The following is an 18,650-nucleotide window of genomic DNA, read 5'->3' on the forward strand; positions in this document are numbered from 1 at the left end:
GGCAACAGAGTAAGACTCTGTCTCAAAAAAAAAAAAACAAAACTATATATAAACTATGCTAATCACACACATACAGACACAAAAATAGCTTTGGATGATGAAATTATGTATGATTTAATTTTCTTTCTGTGTAATTTATGTATTTTAAAGCATTTTCCCAATCATCATGTAACAAAAATATTTATAGTAATATTAACAAATATCTGAATGTTTAAGAAACACTTTATTTGCATTATTAGTTAAATGTTGTTATTGTCCATGTTATACATGAAACCAATATTCAAGGAGCTAAGTTTTCCAGCGTTGCTAAGTTAGTACATGAAACCTATTGGGGATTCTGTCATTAAACAAAGCCACATCTACAAATCTCTTTAAGACAAGTTCTTTTCTACCTTAGTATTCTTTTCCAGCAACTGAAACATTTTAGATGCCCTTGTTTGGTTGAGCAGTTCTCTGAGGCATGTTCTTGGATCTTTCTGAGAGCTTAGCAAATGATTTTAGAGCCAGACCTTCAATCTCATCTTTAGAACATACTTTTCTGACAGTGCCCTGGTTTTGTTCTTTGCCTAGAAGACATTTTTTGACTTTAGAATCATTTGCAGTCTGGAGAAGCTAGAAATTTTCACAACTAGCAAGTCCTGACTTCATTAGCTTCTGTCTCTCTGTTCCTATTTTGCCATAAACAAGAAGAAATCAGGCAGTGTCTTCACTGAAAAGGGTGATTTGCATAAACAATAAGCTATTACAGGGATGATGGTGTAAGACTTCCAGAACTGTCACTGAATCTTTCATCTTGCTTTCTATTGGATGGGTCACTCTGGAGCAATCATCTGAAGGCCAACTGCAGTTGGAGGATTCACTTCCAAGGTGGCTCACTCACATGCTGACAGGTTGGTGCTGGAGGCTTCAGGTCCTCCATACATGGGACTCTTCACAGTCTGCCTTCTTCCTTCCTTTTTTTTTTTTTTTTTGTTTTCTTTCTTTCATCTTTCTCTTTTTTTTTCCTTCATAGGTTGTAGTTGCCTGCTGCCAAGATGATCCCCAATGATCCCAGCTAACTTGCAAATATGTGGAACCATTTTACCAGTTCTAGCCAGTAAAATGAGTGCAGACACGATGTGTGTCGTTTCCTGCTTGGCCTGTAAGATCCACAGGCCAATATGATGTTCTCTCACTTTCTTATATTTAAATAACTTTTTTATTTTAGCATAGCTTTAGATTTACACCATGGCTACAAAGACACTACAGAGAGTTCCCATATATCCTGTACCCAGTTTCCCCTATTGTTAACATCTTATATTACTGTAGTACATTTAAAAAATATTTTTCATAGCTAATGAACCAATCAGTACATTATTCACTAAACTCCATATTTTATTCAGATTTTATTAATTTTTCCCTAATATTTTTTTTCTGTTCCAGGATCCCATCCAAGATACCACCGTGCATTTAGTCATCATGTAGCCTTAGGCTCCTCTGGTCTGTCTGTGACAGTTCTCAGAATTCCCTTATTTTTTATGATCTTGTGGGTTTTGAGGAATATTGGTCAGATATTTTATAAAATGTACCTTCATCTCAGTTTGTTTTATGTTATTCTTATGGTTACACTAAAGTTATCCATTTAGGGAGGAAGATCACAGATATGGAGTGCCATTTTTATCACATCAAGGGTGCCTGCTACCATCATGACATATCACTGATGATATGAACCTTGATCATCTGACTAAAACAGTGTTTTCAAGAAGCAAGTCACTGTACTCTTTGGAAGCAAGGCACAGTGCTGTCTTTTCCTCTGTTACAACACATCTGTGATGGTGTGTCACCAGATCAGGGAATATGGGTCTCAGAGTCACTGAACAGAGCCACAGTTGCAATATGCATTCAGTAGAAACCATAACCCCATCATAAGTTGTAAGGAGCTCTTCAATGTATAATGAATGGGGTTATAGCCTGATAAACCCATCATAAAGTGGGTTTCAGGGACTTACAAGGTAATGTAAATTAAGAAAAATAGTGTTTTAATTTTTTATACACTTAAATTATATAGATTTTCTTAGGATATAAATCTGATGTCTATGCAACTAGATGGCATGATGGCTAGTGATTTGTGTATTCTTACACATAAAATGTAAATGTGGTTAATTTCATAATTAGTGTTATCAGCATTTTCTCCAAAGCCTGCATAAGGTAGTATTTTATCAACAAATGACTGTACATTTTAGGAAAGAGGATAAATTAAAATGACACAGATGGAAATGTTCCAAGAAAACTGAAGTGGCAAATTCCACTGAGATGTGTCTTCTGATGGCAAACGATTTTATGCATTCCCTGTCAAAGTTGAGAAAGTATTTACAGTGCCCAAAAAATGACCATATTTCTACTTAATCCTATCCATCTCTTGTAGATGTGCACAGACTGAAACTGAGAGTTGCAGTCTGCCCCTGACCCAGGGACATATTCTCTAGACTGACAAGATAAACCACAAGCAGTCACTTTAGAGACCTGGGCAGTCTATTACATATCTCTAAGAAATGAAGCTCTTGCTCAAGACATCATGCATGGTTGTGCAGGTGGTTTACTCATACAAATGTTTTCTTATATATGCATAGACTATTTAGGAATGTTCAACAAGAAGCCATTAAAAGCAATTAACTACAGAAAGGCAAATAGAGGATAGACAGTCACTGTGTAACCATTCTGCCATAGAAGGGTGTCTCTCCTATACAGCACATCAATTTATTCCTTGAAACCTTTTACACAGATGCTTCCAAAGTGCAGGTGTTTGTGCTCCTGACAAAAGGAAAATCTTTGTCCTCTTCTCTAAGTAGATCCTGTCCTCATGAAGAAGAAGCCAAAATCTTCATCCTGGTGCTCATCCCTCCCCTCTGCACTGCAGCTCCCTGCTGGTGAGGAATGTGCTGTTAGCCTTGTGTTCCAGGCTTCCAGTCAGACTCCATGGAATATGGGCACTCAACAACTTTGTTGACAGAATACATGAGTGAATGAGCTGTCAATGAATGGGATGACAGGAGGGCACTGTGCATATTCATATAAGATTCTGACGGAGATGGGATCCGGAGGAACAGATTGTCACCACCTGGGTATTAGCTAAACCCGTGCACTGTGCATGAGATTATCAAGGACCTCACAAGCTGCCAGGGTCACGCAGGGAGGCTTATTTAAGCTATAGCCCACGTACCCCAAAGGAAATTTCTGAGTCATTCCTCCCAGAGAAGCTTGCTCCTAGACCTGGCTGGGTACAGCCCAGGCACAGCCGCCTCCCTTCTCCACAGCCCCCACCGGCAGATTGAGCAGAGAGCATGTAATTGCCGTATGTGAGGCAATGTAGGTTGAAAAATACTGGAAATTTTGTAAATAGAGAAGACTGGCAAGCCCTGGATCCGGAATCACGTTCTTTATAGGGAAGAAGTTATTAAAACTGCCTGAGAAGGTACAGCCAAGACTAGTCAGCAAATCCTGCATCTGCTGGCCTGACAAAGACAAGATGAGAATAGTCAACCATCTCCAAAATCAGCTACTCATTAAGTTAGAGGAGTGTCAGTGGGTAAGTGATGAGACACAACCAAAGACCAGGGATCAAACCTTCCGGCCCCGCCCCTCACGCCCCTCCCACACCTCCGGGCAGAAGATGCAATCAGAGAGGACGACGGGAAATGTCCTCGGGAGCCGCTGATTGGCTGACGTTGATTGCATCCATCAGGAATCTGTCCAATAGGATGCCAGAAAGGAGCCGCTTCACGGGTTTATAAGGTGTGAAGGAGCCCGACGCAGAAGCCACAAGTGAGTGGACCGGTCGTGCTCTTGCCTGCTCTGACCTGGACTGAGGAGGAGTTATTAGTCCGTGCTGGTGCAGAGGGAACCACCACCACCGCCGACGTGGTGACCCCCTTCGGAGCCTGGAACAAGTGGAAGGGGTGTTGGCCTCAGGGTGCCCCTGGGAGCACACCAGCAGGTGAGCTGGGACCCAGGGAAGAGCAGAAGCCTTGGGCGGGCCAGGCGTGGGGTAACCCTGCCAGGGCGCCTCGCCACAGTGCATGAGGACTAAAGTGGGGAAACTGACCTTACCAGGGTGGGTGTGGGAGGCTACTCTGAGAACATGCTGATTAGGTTCACGTTGAGGTGACCTGAACGGCAGGGTGTGGGATGCGGGGGATTCAGAAGAGGCTGCAGTAGTTGGAAGGGAGGGGAAGGTCCAGTTGTGGTTGTGGACAATGACCTGTGCCATTAGAACACCGAACCCTAATGCCTGGCCTTGCTCCTGCCGCAGACTTAATTCACTCAATTTGGGAGATTTCTGTGGCCTTAGAGGAATCAGGACTGGCAGGGAGATGGGATTAGAGTGGGAGGAGAATGGGAGGAGATTTGTGTCAATTGTGAAGAGGAAAAGACTAGGAGACACAAGGGATTTTAGAGCTCTAAAATGTAGGCAAGTGAAAGATGAGGTTCTAAGAAGACGGTAAGAGATGAAGTTGCCTTGGCTTGGGGACAGCTACACTTTGATAGTAATGGTTAGCCTTCTAAATAATGTTTTTTCTTAGAGAACGTATAAGGTACATCAAACAGTAGCAAAATTAGTATGATAAACACTATGTACATATCCACAAATTTATGTCCCAGTCCCTCTACTTCTGAAACTTTTGAGGCAAACCCTAGACTAAATACAATTTTATGGATACATACTGCACTATGAATGTCAGATGTCCAGCGTCTTTTATTCATAAGTAAGTTGAAATCATTTTCAGACATAATAATTAATATTTATTATGAGATTTCCTCTGTCTCCATTGACTTTTTTTAATGTAAAAAATAATTGTGTTTAAATGAGGAAAAAGTTAACTATTTTGATTCATGTACATGTTCTCCATTGCTTTAATATATATTATTCTCTTCTCTTTTTTTTTTATGTAGACGAAAGCTAATTTAATGTCCTGGTGAATGTCCCACAGTGTCGAATGTTTTACATGGCTCTTTATTTCCATTGCTTCTAGAAACTGAAGCTCTTCATAATGAAGACAACTAAATAGCCAAGCTTGAAGTTGAGGTGGATCTAGTGCCAAGGCATCATCAGTAGGTGCCTGGGGACCCCAGAAGCTTCTGGCAGCTACTTCCAGAGCTGAAGGGAAAGAAGCAGATACACGCTTGTGGGGTTATATCTTCCTGGGACCCAGGAAAGCCCTCAGGTTGCTTTGAGGAGGTAGAGTGGTGAGGAATCAGCAGCCTCCAGTTACAACTCCTGAAGGAAGTCTCCTCAGACAGATCCCTCCCTACACAATGCCTTTGCAGCCTCCCTGGCTGAGCTCCAAGCAGAGGCCAGCTGCTCCATCTGCCTGGATTACCTGAGAGACCCAGTGACCACTGACTGTGGACACAACTTCCGTCGCTCCTGCATCCACCAGTGCTGGGAAGACCTACAGGATGTCTTCCCCTGTCCTGTCTGCCTCCACCACTGCCTTGAACAAGACCCTCCAGAGGAACACCCAATTGTGCCACATAACTGATGTTGTTAAGCATCGTCCCACCCCCAGGAGGAGCAAGAGAAAACGACAGGAAGAGGAGCCCCTGTGTGAGAAGCACAGTCAGGTTCTGGCCTTGTTCTGTGAGAAGGATCTGGAGCTGTTATGTCCCCAGTGCAGGGTCTCCTGTAACCACCAGGGTCACCCCCTGACACCCGTTAAGCAAGCTTCAGCTACTCACAGGAGGAAGCTCAGACGCTATCTTGAACCACTAAAGAAGCAAGTTGAAGATGCAAAAAGGCAGTGTGAAATTCCAGTTTTAAAAACTTTTGACATGAGGTGGAAGATGGAAAATTGGAGTAGGGAATTACAGTCTGAATTTGAAAAACTTAAGCATTTCTTGAGAAAGGACCAAGCTGCAATTCATAACAGGCTATGCACTGAAGAGAAGGATGTTGAAGAAAAACTAATTGAAAACCAAAGCCAAATTTCACACCACATATCAACACTAAAAAATCTGTTACATGAAGTAAGAGATAAATGTTTTCAGGCAGACCTGGATTTACTTACAGGTATCAAGAATATCCACAACATGTATGAGAATCTGAAAATCCCAGCAGTTCTTTCATACGAATTAAAGAAGAAGAATTTGAATCTTCCTCCACATTATTTTGGCCTGCAAAAAATGATCAGCACATTTCAGGTAGATTTGACACTAGATCCAGAAACTGCGCACCCTAATCTTATTGTCTCAAAAGATGGAAAAAGTGTGATATTTAGGAAGATGAACCCCAACACTCTTTATAATCCTCAGGCCTTTCATTTCTACGTAGCCGTCGGGAGTCATGAGCGATTTGATGCTGGGAGAAACTTCTGGCAAGTGGAAGTAAGAGGCACAGGGACATGGTCCTTGGGTGTGTGTAAGGAATCTTTTCCCAGAGATGCTCTTACAGTGCCATCTCCACAGAAGGGATGCTGGCAAATTCAGTATTTCAGTAGCATGTGCAGTACAAGGGATACAGTGCATGTCATGCGAATTGGCATTTTTCTGGACTATGACTTGGGAGAGGTTTCATTTTATAATCTGAATAACAGATCATACTTGTATACTTTCACCGATAAGTTCAAAGAAAAGCTTATACCTTATTTCTCTATTGGACAGTCTTCAAAATCTCTTACAATCAGTATTGTCATAGACCAATGATGAACTACTTAGAGGACCTCTTTGTACATGGTTATCTTTTCATCGTGTGTTCTTGGAGTTGACTTGTAATAAAGATTCTGGTTCCATTTTTTATGTTTGATTGCTGATATTTTGAGGGACTCCCTCTTCTTTCTTATGACCCACCAGTGGCAAAACTGATGAGGAAACCCAGCTTCTCCCTCCTATGCTATAGGTGGGAGGTTCAAACCAAGCCAGGCCTTGGTAGAGGAGGAACCCTCCCAGCAGCCCCCTCACCACAAGCCCAATCTAGTCTCCTTTCCCTGCTTTCTTAAGTCATTTGTGGACCTACTCTGTAGGTACCCTGCTTTCCCGACAAAGCTAGTTATGCAATTACTGATCTTTTCCATACCTTCTTGGTGTGTGTGTTGCATTGTCAATCTTGGCAGTAAACCAAGTTGTGGTTGAAGGTCTATTCCCATCAATTGGTGTTGGGAGAAGGATTATCTAGATGTTGGCTTCCACTATGAGGGGGCTTCTTTTCTTGCTTTGGTTTGCCTGTTGGCTCTGCTGCCCCATGACAAATGGGAACTTCCAGCTCTGCTGTTTTGTGCTGCATTTGCTGAGTTTTGCACAGGCTCTGTTAGATATGCAATTGACCTAAGTCAGAAGTTTATATGATTATTGGTATTTAGAGACAGAAGCAAGGAATCAGTTCTCTCTTAATATGGCTGTGGGTCATGTGCCTCATCCAGACCTATCTGTCTATTTTAGAATTCAGCATAATTTGTGACTAATGTAGGTTCATGTCAAGGTCTCTAACCTGTGACCATTTGGAGATGTGTCTCAACCAGACATTGGCCCCTGTTCCATAAAGCACTCAAGGGAAACATTCTATCCTATGTCATATATGGGCCCATTTGGTGGTCACATTTTTTGGAACAAGGATAGTCTTGCTCCAAGACTTGCTCCAAGGAGACTATTGTAAGATCCAGCATTAGTTGTAGATACAAATTATTGATGTCTTAAGCCCTTTATGTTACTATGACAGAATATTTGAGAGTAGGTATTTAATAAAGACAAGAAATTTATTTTTCAATGTTCTAGGTATTTATAGTCCAAGATTGAGGCACCAGAATTTTTGTTTTCTAGTAAAAGCCTAGTCTCCAAGATGGCACCTTCAATGCTGTGTCCTCTAGGGGGAGAAACACATTTCCTCACGTGTCAGAGGAGCAGGAGGGGCAACAGTCACCCCTCAAAGCCCTTTGGATTTTGGCATTAATCCTTTCAGTAGAGCTCCTTCTTCATGAATTAAACACCTGCTGTTAGGCCTCAGCTCTCAACACTGTTACTTTGGTGATTATTTACCATTATTCTCTCTTCCTTTGCAAAGTTTCTGTCCATGTTCTTTGCTCACTTTATAACGAGGTTGTTTCATTTTTTTTTCTTGTTGATTTTCCTAAGTTCTATATAGATTGCAGCAATATTTACAGCAGCACAATTCACAATTGCAAAGATATGGAAACATCCCAAGTGTCCATCAATACATAAGTGGATTAATAAAATGTGGTATATGTATACCATGGAGTATTACTCAACCATAAAAAACAATGGTGAACTAGCACCTCTTACATTATACTGGATAGAGATTGAGCCCATCCTTCAAAGTGAGATATCACAAGGATGGAAAAACATGCACCACATGTACTTGCCATCAAATTGATACTAACCGATCAACAATGAGGTGTTCACATGGTAGTAATACTCATTGGGTGCTGGTCAGGTGTGGAGGGGTGGGGGGGGTAAACCCACAACTAATGGAAACAGAAGGTACTGTATGGGGGAGGGACATGCTTGTAGCCCTGGCTTAGGCGAGGCAAATGCATTACATGTAACCAAAATGTTTGTACTCCCATAGTATCCTGAAAAAAAAAATAAAATAAAAATAAATAAATTCCCACTTGATATTTATGAATTTATATTTTATAAGGAAAATCTTTTTTATAGATTTGTAGCATAGTTTGAAATATTTGATTTTTACAAGAATATATGTGAAATTTTAGTAATGAATTGTGAATTCCAATGCACCTAATGAACAATGTTCCAAAAAAAATTGTAACACTTTGTAGAATGTCAGGGCTCAGTGAATGCTTCCTAGAGAACATAACATTAGGCTGGGATCTGAAGAAGGAGTGTGAGTATATTCACACCTAATGGGTGCAGTGCACACCGTCTGGGAGATAGACACACTTGAAGCTCTGACTCAGGGGAAGCAAAGGCAATATATGTAACCTAAACATTTTTACCCCTGTAATATGCTCAAATTTAAAAAAAAATTAAAAATAAAAAAAAAAAAAGAAAGAGTGGGTGGAATAGGGGAAGAAACAATGTGTATGGGGCATGAGGATTTCCATGGACGAAAGCTGTCTGTGCAAAGGTCCTGTGGCACAAGAACTGCCTGTGCTGAGTGTGAGGGTGCAGGTGAAGGATGAGACTGAGATTGGGGTGGGGAGAACAGACTGTTCAGGCCCTTTGGGGACATGATAAAGAATTTGCTTCTTTCTAAGAGTTATAACAGCTGTTTTGAGGAGCATGTCAAAATTGCAATTTGGAAAAAGATATCATGCAGGGAATGGAAAGGCGTGAGGCAGAGTGAAGAGGAGGAAATCACTGAAGAGACCACACAGTGCAGGCTGGTGGAGACGGTTCTGTGGTAAATTGGACTCAATGGGACTTGAGACCTGCTTCAGGATGGGGTGGGGCTGAGGACTGGAAAGAGTAGGGTCATTTTAATGGCTGCGGCACCAACCCCGTGGGGCACAAACAGGACAAGGAGTCAGCAGATGCTCAGAGCCCAGGACACTACAGCAACCACTGTTGCCTCCTGGCCCTGGCCTTCTTGCTTCATCCCAAAACAGGAGTCCTACTCACCCATTTCTTCCCAAGGGTTCCTATGCCCAGACGCTTCATTTCTTGGAGACAATGATTCAGGGAGCATGAACCATTAACAGCTGCACAACTGTCCCCTTGGCTTGGGACATTTCACTGTTTCTCTTCCTGGATGTCAGGCAGGCCCAGAGTTGTCTGTATAAACCACCCTCTGCTGGTGGGGAATTCCACAGTCACTGGAACAGGTTCAGCTTGTTCCAGCTTGCTCCCTCCCTGGGGGGCAGGGAGCAGGAGATGGTCTCAACATAGACCTCTGCAAGGGTCTGCGGTCTCCCAATCTTCGTCCTACACAGTGCTGGAAATTGCATCCTGGTTGAGCTGGTGGGCTCCAGAGCCACACGCGGGCGAGATCTGGAGAGACCTCACAGAGACTTTCTGTGGTTCGGTTTCCTCATCTGCAAAGATGGGATTAAAGTGTTTTGGGAGGATCAAGGGAGGATACCGAAGGTGTAAATTAGATCATGTGTATGGCTCTGGGCCCACCCGCCTGATTTAATCACAGGAGATTCCCTCCTGCTCATCAGGACCTCTGAACTCTAGCATCAACAGCCTGGATCTTCCACCTGGGTGGAGCTGCAGTCCTGGGTGTGTGGGCCCTGGTAGCTCTGTCCTCCTGGCGCTGTATAAATGCCACGGTAGCCTCACTGCCCACCAGTCTGGTGCTGGCGTGGCTTGGAGTACACTCTCTTAGACCCGCCTGCAAGATCCTGCAAGACCCTTTCAGAACTGTCTGCTCCAGGTAGACGGGGACACAGACCTGAGGGAGGGGGAGGACAGAGATCCAAGGTCTCCTAAGCGCCTGCTCTGTGCTGGGGAGCTCACACCTCCTCAGGGAACCCAAACTCGGGATCCGGTTCTTTTAACCATATGCTTTCATTATGTTCTTGGGGAACCTTAAGGGCGGGAACCACATGGAGGTCACAGTTATTGGGGAATGTAAATCTCCAAACGTGTATAAATTTGCGGTAGTCATTAGCCTTAAAAGGAGAATCCATGATACTGTCCTTAACTGCTCCGTGACAGTGTTATTGGTACTGGCACTGGGGGGATGCTTGGATGGGGAGGCAGTGACTAACGAGCTGAGAGCCGGCCAGGGATCAGCTGGTGCAAAGGTGCTGGGGTAGAGGGAGCCCAGCCTGCTGGAGAACAGGAAGGGAGCTGAGAGCTGCAGAGAGCTGGGTGCTGGGAGGCGCTGGGGTGAGGGAAGGACTGGTGCTTGGATGGGGGCGGCAGGCCTGTGGGAGAGGGGCGTGATGAGATCCCTGCCTAGAGGCCCCAGTGGGTGCTGACAGGGGTGGCAGTGGGGGCAAGCGCAGTCATTCTGAGGGACAAGTTGGTAGCTTTGGGGAGAGTGGTAGTGGTGACGACCAAAAGTGGCTTCTGTGACCACAGGATCCTGAGTGTGGACAGTCTGGGTTACGGTACCTTCCGTGGACCATGCCTACTGCTAGGAACATCTTCCCTCTCCAATAAATCCTTTCTGACTGGTCATAGTCAAGGGTCACATTGTCATAAACGGAGGAGCCAGGATTTCAGCCCAGGTAGCCTGGCTCAGGGCCCCTGCTCTCACCCCACCAGGCTTCCTCTCCTTCCTGCCCCACTGCCCTGGGTATGCAACCTCTGTAATCTTTGCCAGTCAAACCAGGCACAAAGAACAGTCTGTCCTGTTCTCCACTCTCATGTGTCTGGATTATTACAAATCATCTGCTTTATTTTCCTAATTGTCCATTTGTTTCTAGGACTTACACTTTCAGCAGTTATGTATGAACATTTCAGTGACATCATTTATCACAAATACTCTTTATATTTTAACACTTTGAATTTCAATTTATGGCCTCTACCAGTTAAACCCAGAATTTCTTATTCCTCCAAGACTTTGAGATAATTGAATCAGCAGACCCTATAAAAGGCTGACATCATTCGATTCTTTGCTGTAGTGTGTAGCTGTTCACTGACCCTAATTTGAACATCAAGGATTTAACCATAACACATGCTCTCTGGGGTGAATTTCTTTCAATCCTGAGAATCAGCTGAAAGCTCCACTGAGCCTCTCAGCTTCCATTTTAGAATCAGTAACTCCTTCTAAGAGAAAGCTCCAGTCCTTCTCAAGATCTTGTCCCTACAAATCCTTTACTAGACGGTAGCTCATTGATGACTCCAAAGACGAGTTTGTGTGTGTGTGTGTGTGTGTGTGTGTGTGTGTAATTCCCAGCTTCATCTCACATTGAAATCCTGATCCCCAATTTCATTCTGTGCATCATGTGAAAAATCACAATCTTCCTACTTGATAGGGTCCTCAGAGTAAATTAAATCTGGTCAAACTTCCAGACACCTGTGTCCATGTTTCAGGAAAATCCTGGAATAGTATAGCAAAACTGCCCTCCAAACTGAGATGGAGCAGAGAGACCAAAGAATGACTAAGAGAAGTCCAGCCTGTGAGTGAGATGAGGGTACCTACACGGGGCCCTCTCCTGGGCTGCACAGGGCTTTTACAGAGAGTAAGATCTGCTCTGCCTACCTACGGCATTGCCTTAAATCCCTTCTCAGTGAGTGACACAAAGCTCTTGCATTGTGTCATCACATGTTTACACTGAAACAAACTAAGCATGCTCAGTACAATCATCACGTGCCTTCAAACAACCCATGTTAAGTGAATGATATTATAATTCTCCAGGAGGCAGTGTTTATAGAATTATAATTAGCTAAAGCATACTATAGGACTGTTAAAGCATTCTAAAGCACTCAGGGCTGGTTTAAGCTGGTTGCCTCAAGAAAGCGCCTAAGCACACCTCGTGTGCCTGATAGTATCTTTGCTATTGGCTCCATGTATTTTGTAACAATTTTGTTGAGCATTCCCAGCTAGCACAGTGTTCTTTCTGTCATGGGGAATTTTGTAATTTTCCCTCAGTCCACAATTGGTACATGCAGGAGTTAAGGCACTTAGGTGAGTTGGTTGAGGTAGCTCATGCCTGTAATCCTAGCACTCTGGGGAGCCAAGGCAGGAAGATCACTTGAGGTCAGGAGTTTGAGACTAGCCTGAGCAAGAGTGAGACCCCATCTCAACAAAAAATAGAATAATTAGCCAGTTATGGTGGCATGCGCCTGTAGTCCCAGCTACTGGAGGCTGAGGTAGGAGGATTGCTTGAGTCCAGAAGTTTGAGGTTGCAGTGAGCTATGATGACATCACTGCCCTCTAGCCTGGGCAACATAGTGATACTCTGTCTCCAAAAAAAAAAAAGCTTAGATGAACAAGTAAACATTGGTATATTATGAACCCAGTGCTGTCAGCAATATCATGTTTAACCCTAAAAGTGACAGATGCTCTTTTAGATTTCTCACAAGATCATGCAATGATTGAAGTTGGGATATTTGTCCTTGTGTACTTGATTCCCCTAGAATGCAGTATGTTAAGTAACTTTCCCCAGATCACCCATATAGTCTGTGACTAAGGCTGGAATGTAACCCAAGCACAGGGGATCTAGTCCCAAACCCCATACACTTTGCACACAACTGTGCACCCCGTGTGGCTGACTAGGGCATGGGTGGATTGCTGGGGACGGAGAGAAGAATCAGTGATTGCCTCACATGTGACAGTGAGCAGGGCACAGGAGGATGGTAATCTTTATTAAATGAAGGAATATCTTCTTATCTCCAGGAAATAACAGGCACTTTAGAGTCTGCTTACTGACCAAGAGAATTGCGAAGCTTGGCTGCCCAACTGACCAGCTGCAGGTGGTGGCAGAACCCTTCTGGGCATCTGCCTTGGCAACTGAGGCCAGTAGCCTCCTAGGACATCAAGGGCTGCCTGTAATTGACAAGGATTCATTCAGAACAGGAAGGACAGTGAGCTCTGAGGGTGTATCTGCCTCTCGGGGGGGGGGGTACCCACAGAGTGCCAACGACTGAGGAAAGCCCATGTCAGTCCTGATCTTCACTCACAGCCCGATGGCGCAGGCAGCAGCCCTGGCAGGGCTCCGGGAAGAAGCCATGTGCCCCGTGTGTCTGGATTACCTGAGAGACCCGGTCACCATTAAGTGTGGGCACAACTTCTGTCACTCCTGCATCCAACAATCCTGGGAAGATCTACAGCACACCTTCCCTTGTCTTGTCTGTCGTCACCAATGCCAAGGGGGACGCTTCCAGAGCAACAACCGGCTGGGAAGGATGATTGAAATTGCCAAGCTGCTGCATACTGCAAGGAGCGATGAAAAGAGGCAGGAAGAGACGCCCTTGTGTGAGAAGCACAGCCAGGTCCTGAGCGTTTTCTGTGAGGAGGACCTGGAGGTCCTGTGTCCCCTGTGCACTCAGCCCCCTGAGCACCAGGGCCACCATGTAAGGACCGTAGAGGAGGCTGCCTCTCATCACAGGAAAAGGCTGCTCAGTTACATCGAGCCCCTGAAGAGGCAAGTGGCAGACGTTCAGAAACTATTAGCCACCCAGAACAGAAAACTATTAGAACTACGAGAGAAGGTGCAAAACCAAACACAGTAATTGTTCTGTGAATTTGAGAACCTGAACTGGTGTGTAGAATGTGTGCAAGAGGCAGCTCTCTCCAGGTTAGTGGAAAAAGGGGAGGACATTCAACAGAAACTCAGTACAAACATCACGGCATTTTCAGACCACATTTCCACCCTGAAAGGCCTGCTAATGGAGGTGGCAGAGAAGAGTGTGATGTCAGAAGTGAAACTGCTGATGCACATCAAGCGTGTCCTCCACAGGTGTGAAAGCCTGAAACCCCCAGCGCTCTCTTCCTCCCTTCAGCTGAGCAGAGGAGGGTACAGTTTTCCTCCGCAGTATTCAGTTCTTCAGAAAATCACACGGAAGTTTAGAGAAGAAGTTACTCTGGATCCCGAAACAGCACATCCTAATCTGCTTGTGTCTGAGGATAAAACATGTGTGACATTTGTCAGGAAAAAGCGAAGAGTTCACCAGAATACCAAGAGATTTACAGTTTATCCAGTCGTCCTGGGTTCCGAGGGATCTGATTGTGGCCGGCATTACTGGGAGGTTCAAGTGGATGACAAGCCTGCGTGGACCGTGGGGGTTTGTAAAGACTCCCTTCCCAGGAAGAGACAGAGGCCCCCGTCAGGACGGAATACATGCTGGACAATTCAGCTGCAGAATGGTGACTATGTGGCCCAAGGTGCTGTTCCAGTTACTCTTCTGCTGAAGGAAAAGCCCAGAGGAATTGGCTTTTACCTGATTACGAGTTGGGTGAGATTTCCTTTTTCAATCTGAATGACAGGTCTCACATCCATTCTTTCACTGCTAAATTTTCTGGAGTACTGAAGCCTTATTTCTGTATAGGACCTGATTCAAAACCTCTCAGAATCTGTGCAATGACAGATTATGATGGATGAACTAGACATTGCTTCATTTTGTTCCTGTAATTTACAGAGAGTAGGTAGAATTTTACACAACTATCAGCTAATCTAGCACCAACAATTATTTTTAAGGTACTTATGATTTAAACACAAAGAATATTTTCTTATTTTGTATTTTTTGAAGTTATTTTGTTTCAATAGCAAGGGATGTGGAAACTAGTAAGAGATGTGAGGATTAACTATGAAGTGTTTCTGGAATACTGACATTAGAGTGCATGAATTATAACTCCATAGGCCTACTAAACTTTGTGTAAATTTACATATTCTCAACGTCTATATATTTACTTGTGCCATTAGTACTGTACAAATTCCAGTTGGCAGAGAAGACATCATTGTGGGAGGCAGTTCTCCCAGGGTCTCCTGTATCTGCATGTGTTGGGAACAAGGCACTGATTGCTCCAGACTAGTTTTTCAAGGAGGTTTTTATAGGAACATGGTATGAAAAGGCTACATATTGTATGATTGCAACTATATTACACTCTGAAAAAGAAAAAAACTATCGAAACAGTAAAAGGGCTAAAGGTTGCCAGGGGTTGGGGAGGGAGGGATGAATAGGCAGAGGACAGGATTGTTAGGGCAGTGAAACTGCTCTGTGAGGTGCCGTAATGGTGGATACATGTCATTATATATTTGTCAAAATCCATAGAATGTATAATACCAAGAGAACCAATGTAAAGTTTGGACTTTGGGTGGTAATGATGTGACAATGAAGTTCATCAATTGTAACAAATGTACAGCTCTGCTGGGGATATTGATAGTGGGGGAGGCTGTGTGTATGTGAAGGGAAGGGGTATATGGGAAATCTCTATATCTGCTAAAACTGCTCTTTTTGAATAAAGTTTATAAAAAATAAAAGGAAAAGAACAAAAGAGTATTTTATCTTCCCTCTTCAGGAAGCTTGAGGGGATTTTTCTCTGATATTCACTGTGAGAACCTTACAGATCTCCTAGAAGGTGAAACACAAAAACGTAGGTCTGGCTCCCCAGTGACTGGATTCCGATGGAGTTTTTAATTCTCAGAGTTGAGAATTAAAACTCAGGCTGAGTTTTCAGGAATTCATCCATTACAGCTTTTTCCTACCCTGGTACTGATTCCCATAGTGGTTTCTTGCAGGGAGCGCGGCCAATGCTCCCCACAAAAAACTGGGTCCCTTTGGTAGAGTTGTAAGGAATAAGAAAATAATAGAAAAATGAAAAATAATGGAAATAAAAGAATAAACAGAGACAAAGGTATGGTTTTATAAATTTATAAACGTTATAGGCAAAGCGGGAGCTCAGGGGGCCTAGATCTCCGTCAATCTCAAAAAGCCATGGATGAAGTCTTACATGGTCACTTATAGGTAACAGTGATTAGTTGCCAGGGGTAACAGATTTACATAACAGCAGGTAGTTCCTCTTAGGTTAACAGATTTTTCAAAAGGCTTCTACAGATCCCTTAACTAATTCTATCTACATGAACAAATGATTACAAAATCTTTCAAAGATTAACTTCTAAGTTCTAAGGTAAATTTATCACTTAACAGAGGGGTTAAACAGAGACATATTGGCTCCATATTTTCTTTATCAGGTTACTGTGAATGGAGACAGGTAGTCTGGAGTTTTAAGCAAGAACTGCCCCTTAACTGCTTATCGCCAGGGTGGCTGTCTGTGGCTGTCTGTTCAGGGCAGGCACTCTTTCATCAGCTCTCATCCTGTAGTTTTTAACAGATTCGCTTTGCTTTACAAAGCAAATCCAAACCTTTAGGTCTGAGAAATGCGGCGCCTTGTGGGATACAGCAGCTACTGTCTTTCAGAAATGCCCTCCTGAGGTATGACAGCATTTGATATGCAAACCAACACATTAACATATTCCTTCAGGGCAAAGCTCTGAAAAACTCCTGAGACACATCCTGTCTGCAAATATATTTATATTAATTCATGGAGCAACAGTTTCTGCTTTAGGCTTCCCTTCCAGTAAATTGCATGTGGATATTGTTCCCAGTTGAGTAGTAGCTTATACCATGTGCTGTGGATCAGATTACCAAGAACCTCATACAATGCCAGAGTGACCGGGGACACTTATTTAAACTATAGCCCAGGTACTCCAAAGGAAACTTCTGAGTCCTTCCTTCTAGGGGAGCCTCCTCCTACACCTCCCTGGGTGCTGCCCAGATAAAGCCCCCACCTGCAGATTGAGTGGGGCAAGGAGAGATGTCCCTACTGGTGGTTCGTCTGCTGTGTCTGAACCTGTGAAGGTTGAAAACTACTGGAATGAGTTTAGGGGTCCAAAAAACAGGCAAGGACTGACCTTAGAAATGCTTTTTAAGAGGCAGAAAATACTAAGACTCTGAGAAAGAAAAGGCCAAGACTAGTCAGGAAATCCTGCATCTGTCTGCCTGACAAAAAATGAGAGCTTCTCAAATATTCAATCAACCCAGAAATAATTTACTGAGCCAATGAATGGCTCCGTCTCTTCCATGCCATGCTAAGGCATCTATGCTGTCTACAGTTTGTTGGACCAGTGGTTTCTGCCAACTAGAGCAATATTGCCTTTTAGGTTTTTTGTGGGGGGATTGGGGGTTGCTTCATGAATGAAGAATTTTTTGGCCTCTGCTCCTAAAAGAGTTTCCTCTCCATTGGCAATAGTGTTGAGGTCTGTGGATGAGTGGTGTTCAGCTAATAATGAACCCATTGCACAATGCCAATCTTTCTTTTTTTTAATTTCAGAATATCAAGGGGGTACAAATGCTTTGGTCACATACCAATCTTAAAAAACAGAATTCTGTCCTCCTCCATGGTTTTCCATTCTTCCTGTGCCTTAGCCATGATCACGGCCTTGGGGGAGTGAGCCTTCCACAAGCGTAAGGTTCCATGTGAGAAGAGGCAAAGCCTCCTCCTCCTTTGCATTCAGTTCCTCCTCATCACTCTCCTCTATGACTCTGTCATCATCCGTACTCTTGATGCTATGACACTTACACTATGGGAATGTCCCCCTTGGGATGGGAGCTCCTCTATGGTTTCACTGGTCACTATTTATTGAAACTGGGTGCATTGAGCTGGCTCAAGGGGTCTGAGATCTCACCATGTCATATTTGCACTGGAGTAGCTAGCGTACATGCAGACTATGCAATGGAGTCTGGTTTTAAGGTCTGTTTGTTCCCTTACCTTTCTCCTTTTGTAGAAAGAACATTGCATTCCACGGGGCCAGTGAAGACAAGGTCTAGTGAAGACAAGGTATAATCTGCCCTTTGTGGGGATAGCAGCAGGTAATTTGGAATTTTGTTGCTTGTATGGCAATTTCTTGAGCCTCTGGGTAGTGGGTCCTCACTTTCTTAGAAACCCCCCACTCCATCCATCCCAACCAGAATCTTGCTCAGGGCTACCCCTTTCAGTATTAAATAGAAAAGAGCTTTTCTTGATGGGGAGGTTGAGGTGACAAAGACTTCTCCTGCATATCAGGGCGATGGTGCTTGGACTGCACTAGGATGAAGCACTGCTGTCCTGGGCTGGCTGTCTGATGAAGGGCTCAAGGAAATGGCCATGATAGGGCCTTGGGATATTTTCTACTCATCTGTTACAGGTCCCTGGTAGGAGGTCCTGTTGACCACCAGGGTGTGTGTGTGTGTGTGTGTGTGTGTGTTTTCATGGCTTGTTTATTCTTCCTTATGCATGAATCCTGAAGACTTGTCAAAAATATGTTGAC

At 43.8% G+C, this 18,650-nt stretch overlaps 1 pseudogene; it reads left to right on the forward strand.

Moving 5' to 3' along the window:
- Positions 1 to 14,232: 14,232 nt before the first annotated feature.
- Positions 14,233 to 14,945, forward strand: LOC105811810 (annotated as a pseudogene).
- The last annotated feature ends 3,705 nt before the right edge of the window (positions 14,946 to 18,650 follow it).

This window comes from Propithecus coquereli, unplaced genomic scaffold, assembly GCF_000956105.1.
Source record: "Propithecus coquereli isolate 6110/MARCELLA unplaced genomic scaffold, Pcoq_1.0 Scaffold240, whole genome shotgun sequence".
Lineage (NCBI taxonomy): Eukaryota > Metazoa > Chordata > Mammalia > Primates > Indriidae > Propithecus > Propithecus coquereli.